Source organism: Pseudorca crassidens, chromosome 16 (assembly GCF_039906515.1).
Source record: "Pseudorca crassidens isolate mPseCra1 chromosome 16, mPseCra1.hap1, whole genome shotgun sequence".
Classification (NCBI taxonomy): Eukaryota; Metazoa; Chordata; class Mammalia; order Artiodactyla; family Delphinidae; genus Pseudorca; species Pseudorca crassidens.
In genome coordinates, this window is record NC_090311.1 from 56,854,326 (window position 1) to 56,879,200 (window position 24,875).

The 24,875-nt window shown below is 41.4% G+C and overlaps 1 protein-coding gene and 1 pseudogene across 3 annotated transcripts in view; both read right to left on the reverse strand.

The window, feature by feature from the left end:
• LRMDA (leucine rich melanocyte differentiation associated) overlaps nucleotides 1-24,875 on the reverse strand; it is a 1,270,435-nt gene that overhangs the window by 374,921 nt on the left and 870,639 nt on the right. The gene's annotated exons all lie outside the window — the stretch shown is intronic.
• On the reverse strand, nucleotides 17,773-17,904 carry LOC137209513 (U4 spliceosomal RNA; annotated as a pseudogene).

Sequence of the window (24,875 nt, forward strand, 5' to 3'; positions counted from 1 at the left end):
AAACATCTGAAGGATGCCTGGATAACAATGTGCCCAGATAAGAATCCAGTCTGGGTCCCCAACAGAGGGACAAAAGGACACTGGGACTTTCACATATTCGTGGTATAAATATGCTAAGAATCAAAAGGTATTCACTATGGCTGATAGAAAAGAAGGGAGGATGAGGAAAGGTAGTTTCTTACAGACCAAGAAGAGATATTATAGTCACAACAACGATATCTGTGCGTAGCTTTGCAGTATATGAAATATTCTCAAACCACTAAACCAAACCATTTTGTCCAGTCCTTAGAAGCTCTTTGAGTGAAACACAAAGTATTATGATCCACAGTTTTAGAGACAAATTTCAGTGGCTTTCCCAATATCTCCCAAATGGTAAATGGGAAAGATCAGATAATAACTCAGCTCTTCTGCTTCCAAATCCCTGTGTGGTCTCCTGGGAAAACTGTCCTAACCGCAGCGGGAAGTTTAGCCATGAAGCCTTGTGAATTCCACAAGGAAACTCCAGAACAGGCTGCTATCTGGATGCATAGAAGAGGTTGCTAACATCCTCTCATCCTAACACAGTAACTCATCACTGACCCTCACCCATTTTGTTTGTGCCTAAAGAGACACATTAGCAGGGCTACTTTTTGAATACACAAGACACACAAAGCCAACATCTTAAAGAAGGCCATTTAATCCATTGTCTTACCATGACTGCATTATACTTACACAAAAGTTCCTCTCCAGTCTAAGAGCGCATTTAACACACTGCCATTTTACTACCACCAACCCTGAAAAGTTGAGATTCAGCATTTGCAACCCATCGCTTATGACAAGCTGCCAATGTGTAGATTAGTCCCAAGAATTAACGTGATTCAGAGCGTGCACATCACTCAGTTTCAGCCAATTAAATGAGCACCATGCATCACTAATTCTTTCTTGTTCGGTTCATTAGTACACATACTGGGAAGCTGAAAAGTAGAAACCTAGTGGGAATATTAAAGGAGGGAATAGGTTCCTATCTTGAGAACTGCAATGCACTGACCTGAGAACTGGCCACAGGGGAAGATTTAGGGGTGGAACAGTGCAATCTCTATACCCAGAGCCACCCTTCCAGCATCTTCACTCTCTTCTTCCACAACTCTTCACAGAACCTTACATTTCCCTCTCATTTTCCCAGACTTTCAAAATACTTCCATGAAAGCTACAGGAAAGTCATGAGCTGTCACTTTGTTTGGACAGAAGAGCTGCTGTGTCTGATACATTTTATCTCCTCCTCTGTTGAGTGGAATTGATCATTGCTTGCCCCAATTTCTGTCGACCAGACTAGAGAATCAAGACCTAGTGCTTCAGTCCTAAGGACAGTCAATTCAATATGAAAAAGATGTAACTTGCTTCTTTATTCAAATGAGGGTTTCACAAATGTAGCATATTTAGACCTCCTCGTGCCCCCGTGAGGATCTTTGTGCATTTACTGCCATCACGGGCATTTATAAATGTAAATCTGGCCTATCTCACTCTCCTTCCAGTAGTGGTCTAGGTCCTGTGTGTGAGGCGGATTTCAGTTTTCTGAATTTAAAAGTGCCATCTGGATGCAAATAAACTATGCCTTTTTCTTTGAAATTTACAGAGGTCTTTTTCTCTCAAAAGGTGGGTCAAAAGTACATCAAGTTAATCTTGCCAGTCAACTAGTGTAAATGTCTAGGCCTCTCCACTTCTGATAATCTGCATTGTAAAATATCTCATTAACTGTACTGCAATCCATTTGAAATATTATTTTTGATGAGAGGGCCATGGAAAAAAATCAAGATAATGCCAGCCTGTTGTGGCCTTTGTTCCTTGCGAACAGACTGTTATAACAAGAACAATTTCTGTATTTTCAAAAATTAGTGCTACTTGAGCTGATGCAAGTAGAAGGCACACAACAGAGCATGATGACAAGTTGGCTTTGTGAAGAAAGTTGGGGGCCTATCTCCATGGAGAGTGTCTGCAAGAAAAATGAGAGGGAGTTCCTGCCTTGAGATGGGCAGACTGTCCTCTTCTGGGTCCATGCTCTCCTCTTGTGCCTTTAAATCCATGCAGAATCTGGGCCATGGGTTCCAGTGTCCGACTAGGAGGAAAGGTGGAGCCACAACGCCCCAGTTGACATATTTTGTAACTGGCTTGCCCTTCTTCTTCTTTTTTTTTTTTTTTTTGCGGTACGCGGGCCTCTCACTGTTGTGGCCTCTCCCGTTTGCAGAGCACAGGCTCCGGACGCGCAGGCTCAGCCGCCATGGCTCACGGGCCCAGCCGCTCCGCGGCATGTGGGATCTTCCCAGACCGGGGCACGAACCCGCGTCCCCTGCATCGCCAGGTGGACTCTCAACCACTGCGCCACCAGGGAAGCCCGGCTTGCCCTTCTTGAGTTCAGCTTTGACTAAGCTTGGCGCTGGTCATCACTCTCTTCTGGGACTGCCACATCCCCACCCTCCTCCTCCCCTGCCAGCCTCTCCCATCTGGCTTCACTCTTGAGAATGTGTGCAGCACATTCTCCGTTTGGACACTTAGCTTTGCTTTCCTCCCACATTTCTTTCCTGCTTTAATTAACACAAGAGCCCAAATGGCTCCCTTAGAGAGACTTGTCCTCTTCCCTCTTGGCACATCAGATACTTTCCGAGTAGCCTGTTTACAGTGTGCCAGCTTCACACTACAAAATCGGGCAGAAATAAGGGAACTCGAAATCAGGATTTTCTATAGGTCAAGATAGGCCACGCCGTGAACAATATGTTTTCCAGCTTCTTCATACTGGGCACCAGTGGTGATGGTCCAGCTACAACTTGGCTATCATTCATTGGTGCCTACTGGGTGTCTATGCCATGCTAAGCATTTTACAGCGCTTCATCTACTTCTGAGAACAACAGTCAAGGGTAGGTATTGCCTGACTCAAGTTATAGATGAGAAAATGGTCTCAGAGAAGTCAAGCCTCTTCCACATTCTACCAAGGAGCATAAAAGGTGCTGTGGAGAAAGGTTAGGTTTCATTCCTGCCATCCTAAGATGCAGCCCCATCTAATAAAAGTGACAAAGGGCTTACCAGTCCCAAGCAAGAGGCTAATTATGTGATTCTCAATTTCTGGGCAACTGTCACCATGACCTGATTTAGTCACAAAGTTCTCCAACGAGAAGAATTAAGATGGCTTCATCTGTTCCTACAACTTCCTACCTCCCTGTTTGTGTGAACATGGTAGGCACTCAATAAACAGTTCTCATTTATTGACTATTTCTATCGGCAGGAAATATTAGAAGGAGTTTCTTATCTCTGGCCTCTAGCCTGATCTCAGGTCCTACGTCCTGGATCCCAGTACTCACGGGCACACAAACTCTCCTGCCATCCCCAGCAACACTCTTCATTCTTCAAGGATAGGCATTTCGCTTCTCCAAATGAGTTTACTCTTCCCGTTCAGATTTACAAGCCGACAAATAACACTCAAGGGAAAGAAATTATGTCAATGTTTTTCCATTCTCACAAGCAAATCAGATGGGAGGCTGATGGTTAAGTTAGCAAACACGGTTGGTGCCTTGAGAAGGAAATCAGGAAATGTTGAGGATGAGCAAAACATATTAAAGCCAGCGGAGATCCTGGGGCCAAGCACAAACAAAGCCACTGACAGAGTCAGTCCCCTTGGAGCATGTACTGAATGACTCAAGGAGGATGAGCCCAAGGCTTTGGGTTGCACATCTCCAACCTGGAAGAGGTCAGTGGCTCCTCGAGAAATGTATACGGAAGAAATGTATCCGAAAAGGGAAAAGAGACGGTGCACACCTAAACCTGGGAACAGCCTCCTCCCATGGGCTAGGGATCAGGGTCCATCCTAGAAGGGAGCACAGCAGGGAACAGCAAGGATTCAAAGGGGAAGGCACTTCAGGGGGACTAACAATGACATTCTTAAGGCAACTACAGAGGGTCACTGATCCAACCTGTCGGGGTTATCCCTGAGGCCTCCTGGCGTCCTGACACACTGCCTACCACCCATCCCCCACCCCTGAACTCAGAGGCAGGAGACTCCAGTGTGGGTTGTTGAGGACAGGGAAAGCTTTCCAGAAGAAATAGGTTCAAGCCTCAGAGATTTCAAATAAGATATGTAATCCTGATTCTGGGCCTTACAGGACAGCCAGGCTAGTGAGATGGAGAGATAAAGGTCATGCCAGACCGGTCTGGGGATCAGGCCTTCTGGTGCCTTGGATCCTCTTTTCGGTGGCCCTTAAATTTCAGAGGTAACTATAAAGGTCTCTTTTTTGTTTGTTTGTTTTTGCGGTACGCGGGCCTCTCACTGCTGTGGCCTCTCCCGTTGCGGGGCACAGGCTCCGGACGCGCAGGCTCAGCGGCCATGGCTCACGGGCCCAGCCGCTCCGCGGCATGTGGGATCTTCCCGGACCGGGGCACGAACCCATGTCCCCTGCATCGGCAGGCGGACTCTCAACCACTGTGCCACCAGGGAAGCCCTAAAGGTCTCTTTAAATAGTCCCTTCCAGTGTCCTTGGCTCTCTCTGAGCCTGGTCTCTGCTGCGCTCATAGGAATCTTTCAATCTTAGGAATGATTTGCCACATTTACACTAACAGCAAGTATCCCAGCCATGGGTGCCACTGTTTTGTTTTTCCCCCCTCTATCATCAGGTTTACCCTAAAATAAACGAACACATATCTACTTTTACCCTAAAAAATATCCCCAGAGCAGGCCCTCTTTACAAAGCTACTCCCCCTGGGCCCTACAACAGCTAAAGCTAAATGACCCCAAGGTCCATGGTAGACCTAGAATAATAAATTTCTCAGCAGATGATTTGCTTTGACCAGAAACTGACACGTGAAGGGTCTAGCTTAATTCTACTGCCTTGTGGTATTTGATGGGGACTCTTGGGGATTCTGATGGGAACCTTGATCATTAACCTTAGCTTTGAAAAGAATATTCCCAGCATGGAAACCCTCCTTGAACATGTTTTTTGCTGGACAGTCCCTTCCTCCAAGGCAGCAGGCTCTCTACTCTCTCAGGTATTCCAGATCCTTAATGAATGCAGACCAACATCTTCCTCATATGGAGTCAAACTTGATCTCCTAGTAACTATTTTATACCCTTTTCCATTACAAGGAATAAATCTTCTTACACCCCTTGGGGCAGCCCTTCAGATATCTGAAGATGGTTTTTATGACTTCTGTATGCATTTTCTTCCTTGCAGCCAAAACACCCCTACGTTCTTCAAAAGTTCCACATATGACCCCTGATCATCCAGTCACCCTGCTTTAGTGTGTCCCTGCCTTTTTAAACTATTTTCTGCAGGCCTGAACAACATTTTCCAATTATGGAATTACCCACTGACCTTCTGTGAGATTTCTCTAAGCTTCGGTTTCCTCATCTGCTGAGTCTGACAATGAGGCCGTCCACTTGCTTGAATAAAGCCCCTGCTAGGTCTAAGGTTCTACAAATCCCAGGTCTGAAGACCAGAGAGGACTGGAAATATCCTCTCTGCTTTCCAACCCCTTCCTCCTGGATGGCACCCTATTCTCTTTATGCAACCAAAGGCTTCAGAAACATTTCTTAAAATCGGTCACCAACTCCATTCTACAACAGTAAACAGCAGTCTTTGGGTTAAATGGAAAGGAAATGGAGACGGTGGGAACATAAAGGTGGGTTTCAATGAAGTCTTCAATCAGCAGCTCTTGGAAGTCTAATGAAACAACCAGAAATTCTTCAGTGCCTCCGGAGCCGTGCTCAGGGAGTTCTGTCTGGTTTCCAACAAAGAAGACCAGCCTAGGTTCTCCTGTGGACAGACACCGGTGGATACTATCCCAAGGTTCATTACGCCCAGGAACGTATTCCCACAGCACTTGCCACCTGCAGAAAACATCACGCAGTGCTGGAATGAGGGGCTTCCTCTAAGAGGGGTCCCTGGGCATTTCTTGAAGATGAGACAAGTCTCAAGGAACACGGTGCCACCTGAATAAGTTGCTTTTCTGGATACAGTTGTGATGACAGCTGCAATGCCAAGCTGCCACACAGGGAAAGCCTGTTTTGTTCTTCTGGTGGCCAGATCCTTTGAAGTGAGCAAGATGATCCCTTGGGTTTACTAAGCAAAGCTGGCCTGAGGCATAACTGTCAAGTAAGGGAAGCTTCTTGACTGTCCTCCCGCCTCCACCCCCACCCCAAGTTCACAGGACTCCCCTCTCCCCACTACTATCCAGCACCCTCTGGAATCTCCCTTGGCTAATGATGGCTTTCCTTTCCTTCTCCTCTTGGAATTCATCTTTCCTGAGCCCCCTGCTCTATTCCAGTCGTTTATCTCATGCTTAAGTACTAATGGGTGGAAATGTCCCAGGATTCACTTACCCAATTTTAGCTGGGTACGGTATTTATGAAGATATAATGGGGACACTGGTGGAAAATTAAGGGCCACAGTAACCAATGAGAGTAAGAATCTGCACCAGGAAGCATTTCTGACCCCCTTCTATCCCTACTGATTCGAACGTAAACGGACAGTCCTCCCCGCGGTCAGTCTGGCTCAACTCAAAGTCTTCTGCAAGACACATTACTCACTCAAACCCAGTGAGAACTTTAGAGAATGACTGCCTATATTCCTAATATAGAGTTCTTGAGGGCTGTAAAAACATAGGTTTGCAAGGACCACCATTCCTCTGGGAAGCAGAATGACATTTCATTCAGAAACTTCCATTATGGTTGCTAACAGAACACATCTGCCTAAGCATCTGGTGCTACTAGACCAATAGCCTTTGGTTAGAGCTAGACAGCCTATGACAAACAGCACACGTCGGTTAAGCAGTATGGGAAAGTGAAGGGAGCAGAATGCCAACTGGGGGGCTAGATAAAAACAGGAATCCGATGCCAGGTTTTTTTGTTTTTTTCTTTTAAATAGATTTATTTATTTATTTATTTTTGGCTGCGCTGGGTCTTTGTTGCTGCGCGTGGGCTTTCTCTAGTTGTGGCGAGCGGGGCTGCTCTCCGTGGTCGTGTGCAGGCTTCTTATTGCGGGTGGCTTTTCTTGTTGCAGAGCATGGGCTCTAGGCGTGCGGGCTAAAGTAGTTGTGGCAGTGGGCTCAGTAGTTGTGGTTCAAGGGCTCAGTAGTTGTGGCTCGTGGGCTCCAGAACGCAGGCTCAGCAGTTGTGGCACACGGGCTTTGTTGCTCCACGGCATGTGGGACCTTCCCAGACCAGGGCTCGCTCGAACCCGTGTCCCCTGCATTGGCAGGAGGATTCTTAACCACTGTGCCACCAGGGAAGCCCCAATGCCAGTTTTATCACCATCTGCCAAACTTCAGCCAACTTACTTCATTTGGTTTCCTCATCTGGAAAACGTTTATATCATCTCCATCAAATGTTTTTTTTTTTTTTTTTTTTGCGGTACGCGGGCCTCTCACTGCTGCGGCCTCTCCCGCCGCGGAGCACAGGCCCCGGACGCGCAGGCCCAGCGGTCATGGCCCACGGGCCCAGCCGCCCCGCGGCATGCGGGACCCCCCCCCGGACCGGGGCACGAACCCGCATCCCCCGCATCGGCAGGTGGACCCCCAACCACTGCACCACCAGGGAAGCCCTCAAATGTTTTTTATGTGAACGTGAAGTTAAATCAGACGGCAGGCTTTTGACAAATGCTGGTTTCCTTTCCTTATCCCCTCATCCTCACTGATATAGGCCTTATTACTTGTGAAACTGGGTACTCTCTCAATTGTCTTTACATTTGCAAAAGGGGCAAAGGGTTACGCATCCTCCCAGTACAAAATATAAGAGAATAGGAAGAATGTTTAACCTACTTAGAAAAATGAGCCACTTTCAAATAGCTGAACTTCTGTTTACTACAGAAAGATATCTGACAAAACTTTGTTAGCTTTGTTAGCTGAAAAAACTTTGGATTAATGGATTTACCATTACCGAAACTGACACAATTATATTTCCTTTTAAGTAATCTATAATTAAGAGTGTTTTTTTTAATCAACTCAGACTCGCAATTAGTGGAAAATAGTTGGCTTTTTTTGTAGCCTTCCAAAACAAGAGACTGGATATAAAATCTAAAACCTCTGCTAACTTGACCTGGGCAAGCCACTTTCTGGGATTTGAAATGCTGGCATGTGATATATACTTTCAGGATGATAACAGCTGCTAGGAAATGTACTTGGCAGGTAGAGAAATTCTTCTCCAATTAAGAAGGCTGCCGCTGAGATGGACACACTGCATGACTGTGAAGTCTCCCGCTAGAAGGAGCCTCATTCATAACCTTCAACAGGCTGTGCTTTTCCCCGTGACCTCCCAGAGGTTCAATAGAAACATAAGCCTTTGGGTGTCCAGGCCCTGGGCTCCGGAAGATCCTATTGGAAAATCACCCTCAATATATAAACTGGACTTTCAGAGGTCTGAAATGGTGCCACTAAATGGATGGCAATGGAAGAAACACATATTGTGTGAATTATTGGGAAGGAGGTACCTCAGCATCGCTTGGATACAATTGCACACTACCTATAACCCCTCTTGGGTTACAGTCGGCCCAGCAATTTATTATGTTAAGAGAATGCGTGCCTGTGATTTTATCTGTAGCCTCTGCACTTACACTGTTGTGTGCACCCCCAAGCAGTGTCAGGTCCTAAGCAGTCCTCCACAACTTCTGGAGTTGAAGCTGTCCTTCTGTTGTTACCAGTTTTCATTACCGCCCTCTGATCTCATCCCTTCTTGGTACACACCACTTCATCACCTTTATTTTCTGTCATAATTGCATGTGAAAGATTTCCCTTTTGATAGACGCTGGATGCCAAGCTGGTACAGAAGAGAGTGTTGAAAAGTGTCATGTGACCTGCTGGCTTGAGAAGGAAGCCCATACACCTGTGGAAGACAAATGATTTTTCAGAAAGATGACAGATCTATCATCTGTCCACAGGATATGAGCTGTTCTGTCTGCTTAATAGCAAGAGGCTATGAATGGCAAAATAGGAAGTGCTGAAAGAAATTGGTAGCACACAGCACACCGTCTAGCAGGCCTCCCCCCGCCAGGATTGTTCTCAGCGGGTGGAAATCTGCACAGTGCTTGTCACCGCGGCAAGCAGAGTGGCTAGCCGCGGCCCTGTTTCTGCTCCCTGTCACACTGTCATTCAGGTGCCATCACCTGCCGACGGGGCCACCTGGTTCTCAATTATAGCCCAGGTCACCAATCACACCGCATCCATCATCATTCAGGATGATACAACACCAACCAGGCATGTCTTTAACCAAAATATCCCTGTCTCCAAGAGAGATTGTTGTCAGGGCCTGCCCTGCTCCTGGCCCCCCACAGTTCATTCCCCAGGTGCAGCTATTCACCTCTCCCTGTTCCGTCAAGGCCAGGAGGGTCTGTCTTCAATTGGAGGCTGAGCAACCTCAAGGGCTCCATGACTGTTACCTGTGGTCCCCACCTCGTTTGTGAATCTCCCTTGCCAGGTTCATTTCTTACTAGGATTTCAAAGCCTTAGCTGACTGGTCAACGACAACAGTGGCAATAGCAATGGCCAAAGAAACAAAAATAACTTTAATAATAATAGCTAATGCTTACAGAACACTTATTGTCTGCAGGGCACTGTTCCAAGAACTATATATGTATTAATTCAAAGGAACCTCCCAACAACTCTTTGAGATAGTACTGTGAGTCTATTTCAAAGACTAGGAAACTAGGCAGGAGCTCACAAAGAGATATGTCACAGAGCTGGGGCTAGAATCCAAGCTGTCTTCATCCAGAACCATAACTCTTAACCATCGTGGTACAGTGTCTCAACAAAATGAACTATCTCCCCAACCACACGTACTGTGTGCTTGCTATGGGCGAAGTGCTTTACGTATTTTACTTCTAAGCCTCAGAACAACCTTAACCCTCATGATATCTCTAGAGCGCAGAGATACTAAGTAATGGTGAAGCCTGGATTTGAACCAAGGGTCTCCAAAACCCATGCTCCCTTCACGAGCCCCAAATCTCAGACACTGGCTGAGGGATGATGGGTGCTAGAATGTTGCTGTCCTGCTACCCTACAGTTAAAAGTTTGGGCCATGAGAACAGGTTCATTCTGCTTAGACCATTAGCAGGTCTCCAAGGACTTGAGGTCTTTCCCCGTCCATCACAGTGAGAAGGAACGTTCAGTGCTCTTCAAGCATGAGAACAAGACAGAGAACAAGAAGTTCTCCTTTTAATGAAGGATCCCTGCCCACATTGAGAATGTTAAAACAACTCTGCATTCCCAAAAGTAACCCCACTTGGTCATGTTGTATTATTATTCATTCTATGTATTGTTGGATTTGATTTACAAACATTTTTGAAGAATTTTTGTATTTTTGTTCGTGAGGGCCCAGACCTTTCTCATAATATTTTGTTCTGGTTTTGGTATCAGCAGGATGCTGATTATTAACACACGAATAGAAAAGTGTTTGCTCCTCTTCCCTTTTCTAGAAATGTTTTTAAGGAATTGGCATTAGTTCTCCATTAAATGTTTAGTGGAATTCACCAGGGAAGTTATCTTAGATCTGGAGTTTTCTTTGTGGGAAAGGTCCTTAACTACAAATTCAATTTTAAAAAAATATGGCTATTCAGTTTATGTCTTCTTGAGAGAGCTTCAGGAGTTTGCGTCTTTGAAGGAATTTGTCCCTTTCATCTAAGTTATCGAGTTTATTGGCATAAAGTTGTTCCTAATATTTCCTAATTACATTTTAACATTAGTCATGTTTCCTTTTTCATTTCCAATGTTGATAATCAGAGCCTTCTTTCTTATTTTCTTAATAAGTCTGGCTACATGTTCATTGATTTTATTAATCTTCTCAAGAAAAACAAGCCTCTGTTTTCACTGATTTTTCTCTTTTGCTTTCCTCTTTTCTATTTCATTGATCACTGCATGTACCTTTATTACTTTCCTTCTCCTGATAACTTTGGAACTCTAATTCAGGCATATTAGTCGGCTTGAAGTTGTTCCATAGCTCAAGGTTTCTATGTCCATTTTCTTCAGTGATTTTTCTTTCTGCGTTTCATTCTAAATAGTTTCTATTGTTATGTTGTCAGGTTCACTAATGCTTTCTTCTGCTATTGTCTGCTCTGCTGTTAATCTTACCCAATGTATTTTTCACTTTGTCATTGCATTTTCATCTCGAGGAGTTTGCTCTGGGTATTATTTCCTATCTTCTATATCACATCTTAGGATGCTCATGCTTTCCTTTACCTCATTAGGAACATCGAACACAGCTATAACTGTTTTAATACCTTTGTTTGCTAATTATATCACCTATGTCTGTTTCTATCAATAGATTTTTTTCTCCTCATTAGGGGTCATATTTCCCATATTTCATTGGATGCCAGACATTGTAAAGTTGATCTTGCTGGGGGCTGGATATTTTTGTGTTATTTTTTTTTCTGCGGTACGCGGGCCTCTCACTGTTGTGGCCTCTCCCGTTGCGGAGCACAGGCTCCGGACGCGCAGGCTTAGCGGCCGTGGCTCACGGGCCCAGCCGCTCCGCGGCATGTGGGATCCTCCCGGACCGGGGCACGAACCCGTGTCACCTGCATCGGCAGGCGGACTGTCAACCACTGCGCCACCAGGGAAGCCCTTTTTGTGTTATTCTTGAGCTCCCCCCTCTCTCCTCCCATGGGACACAGTTACTTGTAAACAGTTTGGTCCTTTTGAGGCTTGCTTTCAAGTTTTATTGGGTGGGACCAGAGCCGTCTTTAATTCTGTCCTACTACTCAGGCAATACCTTCCTGAGTGCTCTACTGGGTGCCCTGTATATTATGATTTTTCTACTCTAGTTACTGGGAAGAGCCCTACATCAGGTCCTGTGAGAGCTCCAAAGGGCTGCCCTGCCTATTCTTTTCCTGTGGTTCTTTCCCGAACTTCCAGTAGTTTCTGCACACCATGCTTTGATCCGCTAAGTACTCAGCTGCGACCAGGAGACGAATCCTTTATAAAAATCTCTAGAGCTTCCTCTCTGTGCAGCTCTCTCCTCTCCATCAACTCTCTTCTTTCTCCTATTCTTCTCTGAGGATTCTGGCCACTTTGGTCTCCCCTAATTCTCGAGTCTCTTCTTAACACAGGAAGACTAGAAGCTTCTGTTTGAGTTTGCCCTCCCTGTGCTCCAGCTTGGATCCACTGTCTAGACAGCACGCCGAGGCAAGCGTAGGGCTCACCCTGACTGCTCTTTCTCATGGGAAGCAATGTTGTGAGCTGATGATTGTCCAATGTTTGCCATTTTTTGTTACACATATTGTATGAGTTTTAAAATTCTGTAGGGCAGGAGGGTGGACCTAGTCCCTGTTACTACTCCATGGCCACCAACAGACATCTTACTGCCCACTTGTGAAGATATACTTACGAAGGAGACTTTGGCACCACACCCTAAAGGCAAGCGCCTCCTTGAAGGATCATGCACTGGCTCCAGGACTCACTGCTTGTGGTTACATTTCAAATTCTTCCCCTTCATTTTTTCCACTCGCTGATTAGTTTGGAAGTGACGGTCAGAGCACTGGGCAGTGGGGAGGGATGATCATGAGTTTGGCAAGCTTCCTGTTAACTCTAGCCTAACCACCTCAAGGAAGCAGGAGGAGCAGGGTCTCTTTCCTTTCTCTTTCTGAAAGGCCCAAAGACAGTGTCATCTAAAGGGCAAGGACAACATGAACGTCAGGCTACTTTGAATACTAATTTCTTATCAGACATATGGCTTGCTAATGTTTTCTCCCATTCCATAGGTTGCTTTTTCATTTTGTAGTTTCTTTTTAGTTTGATATAGTCTCACTTGCTTATTTTTGCTTTGCTTGCTTGGGCTTTTGGTGTCATATCTAAAAAATCATTGCCAAGACTGGTGTCATATCTAAACAATCATCTCCAAGAGTGATATCAAGGAGCATGTTCCCTGTTTTCTTCTAGGATTTTTATTGTTTGGGGTTGTATGCTCAAGTCTCTAATCCATCTTCAGTTAATTTTTTTTTATTGGAGTACAGTTGCTTTACAATATTGTGTTAGTTTATACTGTACAGCAAAGTGAATCAGCTATATGTGTGTGTGTGTGTGTGTGTGTGTATATATATATATATATATATATCTCCCCTCTTTTTTGGACTTCCTTCTCATTTAGGTTACCACAGAGCATTGAGTAAAGTTCCCTGTGCTGTACAGTAGGTTCTCATTAGTTATCTGTTTTATACATAGTATCAATAGTCTATATATGCCAATCCCAATCTCCCAACTCATTCCCCTACCTTTCCCCCTTGGTATCCATATGATTGTTCTCTACGTCTGTGTCTCTGTTTCTGCTTTGTAAATAAGATCGTCTATACCAATTTTTTTCAGATTCCGCATATGTGCATTAACATGCAATATTTGTTTTTCTCTTTCTGACTTACTTCACTCTGTATGACAGTCTCTAGGTCTATCCATGTCTCTACAGATGACCCAATTTCATTCCTTTTTATGGCTGACTAATATTCCATTGTTTATATGTACCACATCTTCTTTATCCATTCCTTATCTTCAGTTAATTTTTGTTAATGGTGTAAGATAAGGGTCCAATTTCATTTTTTCTGCATGTGCTTATCTTATTTTTCCAATACCATTTCTTGAAGAGACTGTCCTTCCCCATTTGTATTTTTAGTTCCTTTGTCAAATATTAGCTGATCGTACATGTGAATGTTCATTTCTGGTTTCTCAATTCTGTTCCATTGGTCTATGTATCTATTTTTATGCCAGTACCATCTGGTTTTGATAACAATAGCTTTGCACTATAGCTTGAAATCAGGAAGTGTGATGCCTCCAGCTTTGTCCTTTCTCAGAATTGCTTTGATTATTCGGAGTCTTCTGCGGTTCCATACTAATTGCCTTTCTTATTTTTGTGGAAAATGCCATTGGAATATTGATAGACACAGCATGGACATTTAAACAGTGTTAATTCTTCTAATCCATGAATGTGGGATATCTTTACTTTAGTCTGTGTCTTTCTTTCATCACAGCCTTTTAAGTTTGTGGTATTCAGATATTTTACCTCCTTGATTCAATTTATTCCTAAGTATTTCATTATTTTTGATGCTACTGTAAATAGGATTATTTTATTTCTTTTACAGATATTTCATTGTTAGTGTATAGAAACACAATTGATGTCTGTATGTTGATTTTGTATACTGCAACTTTACTGATTTCATTGATTAGTTCTAACAGTTTTTGGTAGTCTTTAGAATTTTCTACATATAAGAGCATATCATCAGCAAACAAAGACAATTTTACTTCTTCACTTCTGACTTGGATATCTTTGTATTACCTGACCTGATTGCTCTGCCTAAGACTTCCAGTACTATATTGAATAAGAGTAGTGTGAGTGGGCACCCTCATCTTGTTCCTGATATTAGAGGAAAAGCTTTGAACCTTTTACCATTGAGTATGATGTCAGCTGTAGGTTTGTCATATATGACCTTTATTATGTTGAGGTGTTCCTTCTATACCCAATTTGTTGAGTATTTTTTTTTATCATGAAAGGATGTTATATTTTGTCAAATGCTTTTTCTGCATCCATTGAGATCATCATGTGATTTTTATCTTCCATTCTATTAATGTGGTGTATCACAACAATAAACTCCAAATGATCCAATTTAAAATGGGGCAGAGGAACTGAAAAGACATTTTTCCAAAGAAGACACACAAATGGCCAAAAGGTACATGAAACAAAGCTTAACATCACTAGTCATCAGGGAAATGCAAATCAAAACAATGACATATCACCTCATGCCTGTTAAAACAGCTATCATTAAAAACACAAAAGATTACAAGTGTTGGTGAGGATATAAAAAAAAGTGAACCCTGTGCACTGTTGGTGGGAATGTAAATTGGTTCATCTACTATGGAAAACTGTATGGAGGATCCTCAAAGAAGTAAAGAGAGAACTACCATATTATCCAGCAATCCCACTCTTGGGTTATATCCAAAGAAAATGAAAACAGGATGTTGAAGAGATATCTTCATTCCCATGTTTACTGCAGCATTAGTCACAATAGCCGAGATAGGGAAACAACCTAAGTATCTATCAACAGGTGAATGGATAAAGATAATGTGAGATATATATGTATATATACAAATACATATACGTACATATATTATTACACACACACAACGGTATATTATTCAACCACGAGAAAGAAGGAAACCATGCCATTCGCAACAACATGGGTGGAACTTGAGAGCATTATGCTAAGTGAGATAAGCCAAACAGAGAAAGACCAATACAATATGATACCACTTATATGTTGACTCTAAAAAAGCTGAACTCCTAGAAACAGAAAGTGGAATGGTGGTTACCAGAAAGTGTTCAGTAGGGGAAAGGGGAAGATGTTGGTCAAAGAGTACAAACCTCCAATTCAAAGACAGATAAGTTCTGGGGATCTAATGTACAGCACTGTAATTATATTTAACATAAATGTATTATATACTTGAAAGTTAATAAGAGAGATCTTAAATGTTTTCACCACAAAAAGGAATAATAATTATGTGACGTGTTGGAGGTGTTACCTAACACTGAGGTGGTCATCATTTTGCAAATCTATCAAATCAACATGTTGTACACATTAAGCTTATACAGTAAGTCAATTATATCTTAGTAAAGTGAAAAAAATACTCCACTAAACAAAGAAAAAAGAAAGCCAGGCTACAAATTTAGGGACAAAAGGTCTTAAAACCAGCTTCTCTCTTTAGGTACAGATGTAGCTGCACAAATCAACACAAACTATTTGCCACCTCATAGGAAGCAAATGTACTTCTATCAATGCGACAAAACTAAATATTAATCTGGTCTTGAATTTAGTACATACACTAATAATAGCTAATATTTATGTTTACTAAGTCCCAGGTACTTTTCTAAGCATGACATGAGTTGTAACTCACTGAATACCAAAAGCACCTGTGAGATTGATTTATAGTATTATCTTCACTTTATAGACAGGACACTGAGGCACGCCCAGAGAAGTAAAGGAACTTGCTCAAGACAGAGCTAGTTAGTAGCGGAAGCAGGAACTAAACTCTAACAGTCTGGCTCATAACCAATGAACCAATGTCCGCCATGAACAAATTCATATCTCCTAGAGACCAGTCTCAGAGCCCCAATGTAAGAATCTTCAGGAACTTGTTATAACCCCCTGGCCTACACTTGAAGATAGATGTATGGCCATATACTAAGGATGTGCGGTTTACCAAGGCATTCCCCCACTGTGTGATAGGTTGGATGAATTAGTTTCAGTTTTCTTCAAATTCAGAGTTTCTCCGAGTCTAAAACACATTGGCCAGCCTGGTCCCTACCTTCCTGGACCCCATGGTGAGGGGACTGCTCTTACTCTTCTAGCACCAATCCCCTGCTGAGCTCTGCATAGCAATAAAATGACCTGCAATTTGTAAGAGACCAGAATCAATCGAACAAATGGTTCAAAGTCTATAGCCCAACTCCCTGATTATTTTACCTTACAGCTTCCTCTCTGAATATCCCCAGGCACAGGTTATAGCAAACTTCATTGGAAAAATCGTCATTGTCCAGAGGTGAGGCTGTAACATGGCTTTCAACTGGAAGCATTATTTTTCCATTATGAGATGACTAAAAATTTGTGGGGTTTTGTTGTTGTTGTTGTTGTTAGTTGTTCCAGTGACTGTGGAGCACTATTTACAGTCAGTGGACAGGAATGGGAGGCTAACCCTCTTACAGTGCATGGGCCAGCCTCACTCACTGGAGAATTGTCCCACCAGAAATGACAAGAGTTTCTTCTCTTATTACAAACCATTTGTTGAGTGTCTACCAGTTCTATTAGTCAAACTGGGCTACAATCTTTTTTCACTAACTTCTAAAACCTTGAGCACTTGAACTTGACCAAACCTTGAGCTTGCTTACTTTCAAGACCCATGAGCCAAGAGGATTTTCTGGCTAAGACTAGATCTCCACAGATGATACACAGAGGTTAAACCATCCTTGCTTCTGAGTCTCCTCAGATGATTGCTGAGGAAAACTCCAATGAAGGCATCCTTCTTCCTCAGAAATGCTAATCTAGAGCCTCAGGTATTTAATCATCAGTCCTAATACCAGTTTCCTATCTGCTCTAATGGAAGGACTGTTCCAACAGTGGGATAAAGAAGAGAACCTCCAACGGGACAAGCAGCAGGAAAAGCCATTTCCATCGGTGAGGGGAAGAACACTTCAGGGGCTCCAAAGACTGTGGCTGAAAGAGGATTAAAGAAATTCCTCTCACAGAATGAATGGATTCAGACATAAATGTCAATACTTCCTTGAGCCGAATTATTCTGGGAACTGAAAACAGTGAGGAATGGCTAGTTGTAGCAACAAGATCTAGTTTTATGCCAAAGAATCATATCAGCAACAGATTTTATCCAATTGCAGTACCTGGACCAAATTTTCCTGACAATAATTTTAGGATTACTATGGTGCAGGCTGGAGGGAGCTACTCTAAGGAATGGGAGATGGGTTATCAATAGTTCTTAACTTCCCATATAATGCGGCTTCTGTGATACGTTTTATTTTTCCCTTCTGGTATTTCTTTCTTTCCTCCCTACCTTGTCATTCACAATTCATAAAACATCTCTATCATGAATGCCTTTATAATTTCAGTTTTTTTCTACATTATGTCTTGGCTCCAAGAAGAAACAGTGAATCTCGTGGAATGCATAGAATTCCAAAACCAATGTTATAAACTAAGATCTAAATTTAAGAATGTGAAGGAGAAGAATGTGGGGATGAAGGATATGGAAATAGATCTGGTCACTTTACACTGAATTTTTTTTTTATTGAATGAAAAATTCTTTAAATTCTATAGTGCTTTACAATTTTCCAAAGTTTCTGATTAAGCTGATTAGCAATAATCATGCCTCGGATAAACCTCATTGGCTATGATACTGCCACTGTGCAAAGCTACAATAAATTTTTTTAGTAAAACATCATTACAGTAAGAGATACATAGGTGAATATTTTTCTGTGCCTTAATAATTGTCTTTTATCCTTTCCTAAAGGAATTTCTGATGTTGTTTTTCCAGTTTCAGTCCAAATAAATGTGTTAAAAACTCTGTAAAAAAACCCAAACTGCCAAATATAATCGTCAAGTTCACCAAGTTCCAGAACAATGATTACATTTGAACAAAGTTGTTCAAAACACTAAAGAAGGAAGGAAGGCAAGGAAGCTGAAGACAGCCAATGCCTAGCTCGGGAAACCAAAGTCACGAGGATTTCAGCACATAATTCTACCCGTAGGCACATTTTCTGTACAGGCACCAAAACATGGTATCCTAATCGACACGGGAAACCCAGCATGACCCAGATGGGTTCCCAGTAATGTGGTACATGAACTCCCTAACCAGATTTTCCTGGAGCACAAACTATTTTGAGGTGGTTCAGGAAATGGATGTGGTTTGGTGAGAAACTGTATAATTCAAAATCCTGTGGCTAAAAAGTCAGCAAAATTTTGTGGAAGAAGAGAGAGACATTTGAGCATGTTTCAGCTCGGTATTTAATTTATAATTCATAAAGCAGGTGGATTATTCCTGAGGTCAAAAAACTTTTCCTTAAGTTTTTTCTATCTACCCTAAATAGGTACCCTTTCAAATTAGGTCCTCTATTTTCCTGCAATCTGTGATGCTAATTTTAAAAATATAAAATAACAAAACAAAAAAGTATTGTGTTACCTACAAGGAAGGTCACAGAGCCTCGTTCCCTGAATATTCTAGGCAGGGATCAGCAAAACTTTTCTGTAAAGGGCCAGAGAGTAAATACCTGAGGCTTTCTGGGCCACACATAGTCTTCACCACATGTTCTTCTTTTCTATTTTTTTAAACAATCTTAAAAAAATATAAAAACCATTCTTAGCTCAGATGTACAAAAACAGGCCACTAGTCATATCTGGCCCATGGGCTTTAGTTTGCTGACCCCTATTCGAGATAAACAGGTGGACAGACTGTCTTTGTGGACACTACTCATTGGAGAGTAAAACAGATACCCACCCTACCCTCCCTGCCAACTCTACAAGTTGATGAAATTGACAAAAATAAATCTGTAAAATTTTCAAACAGATTTTAAATCATCAAATCATTAGCAGACATTTCAATATCTGACAAAAGATAAATCTTAGTAAAGACAAAGAGTCTCTGTATTCAGTCTCCTACGCTGCAAACTCACCTTGTGACCTAGAGCAAATTCCTTACCTCTGATTTCTCATTACAAAAAAAATTAGATATTTGCATTAAGTGATCTCTAGAGAAACACCCAGCCTTGGTTCTCTGAGATTCCATGAATGGCCCTAGAAAGCTCTAGAGGGATTTTTAAGGAAATGCCCCAAAGTGATCTTTACTGCATTAAGAAAAACTCATCGGGATGACTGTCACCCTATTTGATAGTCTCCAGAAAAGCGAAGGGTCCTCATTTTGCCTTCACTAAATCTCCCATCACAGAAGATGGCATTCCCATGGCTTTAGCTAAATGTATAGTCATTTACATAACAAAACAGAGACAATGGGTTCATGAGAGTAATCCTCAGAAATAAAACATATGGGCTTTTCAGTGGTTATCGTAAGGAGGAATCAGACACTTTGGCCCGGGAATCAAAATCATGAGAATCTCTTATGATTCCAGAACTTCTTTAACACTACTATATTTCTTATTTTTGTGATCCCCAAAGCTATTAACAGTAAAGTCAATTAAAACACATCTTTCTGGGCTTCCCTGGTGGTGCAGTGGTTGAGAATCTGCCTGCTAATGCAGGGGACACGGGTTCGAGCCCTGGTCTGGGAGGATCCCACATGTCGCAGAGCAACTAGGTCCGTGAGCCACAACTACTGAGCCTGCACGTCTGGAGCCTGTGCTCCGCAACAAGAGAGGCCGCCATGGTGAGAGGCCCGCGCACCGCGATGAAGAGTGGCCCCCGCTTGCCACTAGAGAAAGCCCTCGTACAGAAACAAAGACGCAACACAGCAAAAATAAATAAATGAACAAACTCCTACCCCCAACATCTTAAAAAAAAAAAAAAACATCTTTCTGATCTTTAATTTTATACCATTATGATTTCTCAAACTAGCGATAGATTTGGTTAAGCCAGGTGTGCGTTTTACGGAAAGACGTCTTCTAGATACTAATTGTGCAGTATGCTTCATGTGCAGTATCATTTTCTTCAACTTGAAAAAAATGTTTACTTTCTGTTTCTCTCCAATCAGTAAGACACAGTCAATGGTAAAAGCACACACTTTCATTGATTTATCAGACATACATTTAGAATTGAACCCAACTGGCTGGGACTCACATTAAGTAGGGTTAATAAGATATTTCCCATCCTGCCTATTCAGAAACCCTTGGTCCTGCTCAGATTTCTCTACTCACTCAAGCTCCCTAAAGATAAATGAGCCTTATCCACAGAAAGGAAATAGGCCATTTATCTGACATCGCATTATTTACTGACGTTAAAAATGATAATATCCATCAACAAGCAGCTAAACCCCAAGCGAGAACAAAGCTACAACTGTCTTTCTTTGATATAGTTACAAGGAGATGCTGACTGGGCTGCCATTTATGTTCCAATAATGTCACTACTGTTACAAGAAACTCACAGTTTGTTATTAACATAATTTCCCATGTGTTTATTTGGGACTGGGGAACTGTCTTTTGGCCTTTTCTGAACTTTCTCATAAAACTAAAACCTGGAATTACAATGACAGAACTATGAACATATTTGCTTTGGGGGAAAGTTTTTCATTTTAAAAATACATTATCCTTCCCTTTCATTTTCTTATGTTTAACAAAAGTACCGTTACCTATAATCCTCATAACAACCCAGCAAGCCAGATATTACTATCTGCATTGTCTACATAAGTAACTTGAGGCTCAAAGAGGTTTGTTAAATAAACTGCCCAAATTCACAGGGCTAGTGAATGGTGGGTCCAGATTGGAACCCATGGGCTTGTCTGACGCTGCTGGTGATCCTGCCCCTTCTCTTTCTATCTCTTTTCCCTCTCCCTCCCTCCTTCCCTCCCTCCATTCTTTCCCTCCCTTTTTTCCTCCCTCCCTGCCCCCATCCATCCATCCACTTACCTACCTACCTACCTACATATCTATCTACCTTCCTAAACAAACAACTTGTCCTTATAAAAGGCTGTTTCTTGAAATCATCATCCCACAACAATTTAGTTCTATCCCAAAGTACACACCACAACACTGAGTACCTTAACAAAGCTTAAGGACACATAAGCAACACACACAGGACTGACAAACATTCTGGGTTATTAGCTTCAACTTAAGAAAACCCACATGTGACTGACTGACAGGAATGACCTGTCAGCTGGGGTTATTTAGAAGTAAAGTCAAAGAAACAGTGAGCCAAGACTGTACACGTTGTTATCGAAGAATATTTTTACGCCCTAAAAAAAGTAAGCTCTCTGAATCTTGAACTAAAACTCAGCTGCTATTTAAAAACAGAGAGTGCTGGAATCTGATTTTCCTCCCGTGGCCTTCACTGAGAGGCACTGGCAACAGCAAGGGCTCTTGAGTTAAATCTTCTAAGGCACCAACTCTGGTCCTATCTCATTCCCCTTCATCTTCCTCTGTCCCGTTAAAAGGTGTAAAGCAATTATACTCCAATAAAGATGTTAAAAAATAAATAAAAATAGAAAAAATATAAAATAAACTTTATATGCGTCATTCTATCTTCAGAATCCTGTGAAGAGATTATCATTACCACCAATTTATTGATGATGAAACTATAGTTTCACTTGGTCAAAGTTGTTTAAATTGCAAATGATGTAACTGTAATTGAAAGAAAAATGTTTATGGTTCTAAAGACAGTGATCTTTTTACTGTACTACTAAACGTTATACATATGATCTCCAGAACTTTGTACATGAAATGGCAATATATATGAGCAAGAATATTTACTGTACCCTTTTTGTGATAAAATATGTAGACGAAAAAACTAAATGTCTATCAATAAAGTATTTCTAATTAAAGTACAGATGTTCATGAGATTCTATAATGTTATCAAAATGTAAGGTGGGTCGACATGGACCTAAACAGATATTTAGTGACAAAGGGAATTACAGATGACTGTGTAAAATAAGAAAATATCTGTTAAATATATCTGTCTGTTATAATGATGGACACATGTCATTATACATTTGTCTAAACTCATAGCATGTACAACAGTGAACTCTAATGTAAACTGTGGACTTTGGGGTACCAGGGAACTCTCTATAACTTCTGCTCAATTTTTCTGTGAACCTAACACTGCTCTAAAATATAAAGTCTTTTTTTTTTAAAAAAAAAAGATAAGGCAAGAAGGACAGGTGGACACTTACAGACCCCTGGCCTCATCAGCACCCCCCCCCCGTCCATCATCATTTGTTGCATGTATTTTAGTTTGACGATCTTGGACTGTGTCTTTCTAATACCAGAACAGCCTGGTAGGAAAAGAAAATATGTAATATGACAATTTATTGGCCAAGATTACTCCAAGCAACTGATTTCACAAGTTTTGTTTGTTTGTTTCCCAAAGCTGTCCAAACTGATGACACCATAGGCATTTCTGATGTGTAGAAAGAAGCCTGGTGTCAGCATATGACCGGCATTCTCATTTCTGACTGGCAAACGGTTGCTGGCTCCCCAGCTACATTCTGATCAGGATGAATTACAGATATAATTCAAAATCAAGAAAACTGCTCAAGTACAACACATGAGGCTTCTGCCAAAGTTGAAAATCATTAGTTGGACATGAACATGGCTGAGCACACAGCTCTGTTTTGAACTCTTTTATTTCTGTATTATTGCTCATTCACTTAAAGAGAAATACATGACGCAGAGAGACAAGATCTCCTTCCCTTTTCATGTTTCTCCAATTTATCTTCCTTGGCATAATAAATTTCTCAAGCCAAAGAGTGGAGCGTTGTCTTGTTTCCCTCTGTTTTTTCCATTATCTCAGTTATCTCTCATTTATTTTTTTAGCCTTTTCTCTTATCACAACGGTTTCTCAGGACATCATAAAGTTGGAATGAGGAACCTCCCACCCCTCCGTGGTTGCCTACAGATATTTCAGGCCCCACACACTCAGTCACGTGGCTTTGTTACTGTGGCATGTTTGGAAAGAAGGAGAAATCCCAAATATTCCTCAACTAGAACTGATGGCTCAACTTTGAATTACTTTTGATATATAAACATCACTCTCTGTGTGAAACTTTCTCTAGCAACAAAATCATTTTCCATAAAACCTGCTTAGGTACCCTTGCTTATTCTGAATAATCAAGGGAGTCCAACTATTTATGCTCTCAGTGGGATGCATTATGAAGAAAAGTACTGGTTCTAGAACCTAGTTTTGTTTTTAAGGCTGATATTTAAAACTTTTTATTTGGGGCATTTCCAAAAATATTTGTATTCATAAGTATAGGGACTACAGTATAATGAACCTGCAAGTATCCATAAGTAAACACACAGCTAATCTTATTTCCACTATACCCACCTCCATCCATTTGCTTTTCTCTCAAGCAGATTTCTTTTTAACAAATCCCAGATATCATACAATTTCTTCCATATATATGGCTAGGTATCTCTAAGAGATACGGACTTCTAAATTTTAGACATATAACCACAACATCATTATGACACCTATAAAAGTTACAATTTCTGATATCAAATATTTCGTCAGTGTTACCACCAATTTATTGATGATGAAACTATAGTTTCATCCCTGATAATCTCAGAAAATTTTTAACATTTGTTTTATTCAAAGTAGGGCCCAAACACTGTCCACACAGCCAGCACAATTCTTGATGTCAGTTGCTTCATGTGAAAATAAGAATGTTAGATGGTTATTTTAGTTTTAGCATAAAGGGTTTAAAATATATTTTTCCAAATTAAAATATAAAGTACAGAAATTAATTTTTAAAGTTTTCACCATGTATGCTTATCCAGAAACAAGATTATTGTTTTGATAATAAATGGCAAGATACTTATATATTTCCTATTTACCATGTGACTTTAAGATCTCTTCCCATTGATCCATTTTAACTCCTGTCTAGAATTCCACCTCATGAATAGACTGCATCTTATCTAATCCCCTATTAATGGACATCTATTTTGTTTCCAATTTTCCACAGAACAGTGTTATAATGGACCTTATAAATGTCACCTTATGCATATATGCAAGATTCTTTAGGACATACAGCTGTATGTGGGAATTGCTGGATTACTGGGAGTAATAACATTTTTAATGTACATCCAATGGCAGTAGATGAGATTTCAACACAATCTTCAAGGTTTCTTGCAGCTTTGATACTCAATGAGTATCACTGAATCTATTTTTGAAAACGGTTGCATCCTTAGTAATATTAATGGTGGTGACGTGTTAATGATTTTGCCATTTCTAATGATGTCTTCTATTACTTCTTAGTAGCACTACCTCTTTAAAAAATAATATCAGCTTTCATTTTGCAAGACCCTGAGCTAAGGACTCAAGCTATAAAACACAGGACCATGTACTTCCTGGCTTTAAATTTGGAGAAGTATATAGAACAGACACCTAAAAATACACATAATGATTGAAGGTGGTTTACAGAAAGTCATGACTAGAGTCTAGACCTACCATTAGTCTGTAGGAAGGGAGAGGACACCAGGGCCTGGTTTAGAAGGCTTTCTTTATACAAGAAATAAAGAAGTTTAGCAGGAAGAAGTGGGAAAGGTCTTCAGCTCACTTTGATTCAGGAAGGGAACAATCTGTTTTGTCCATATAAGAGAAATGAAATGCATAACTATGAGTTCCCAACACCCATGAGCTTGCTGCAAGCTACTGGGGCCCAAAGAGGGCCTCCAGGGCTTCTGAGCCCTTAGAGAAGGCTGGTTGCTGTGCTTTCTGGGAGGAACA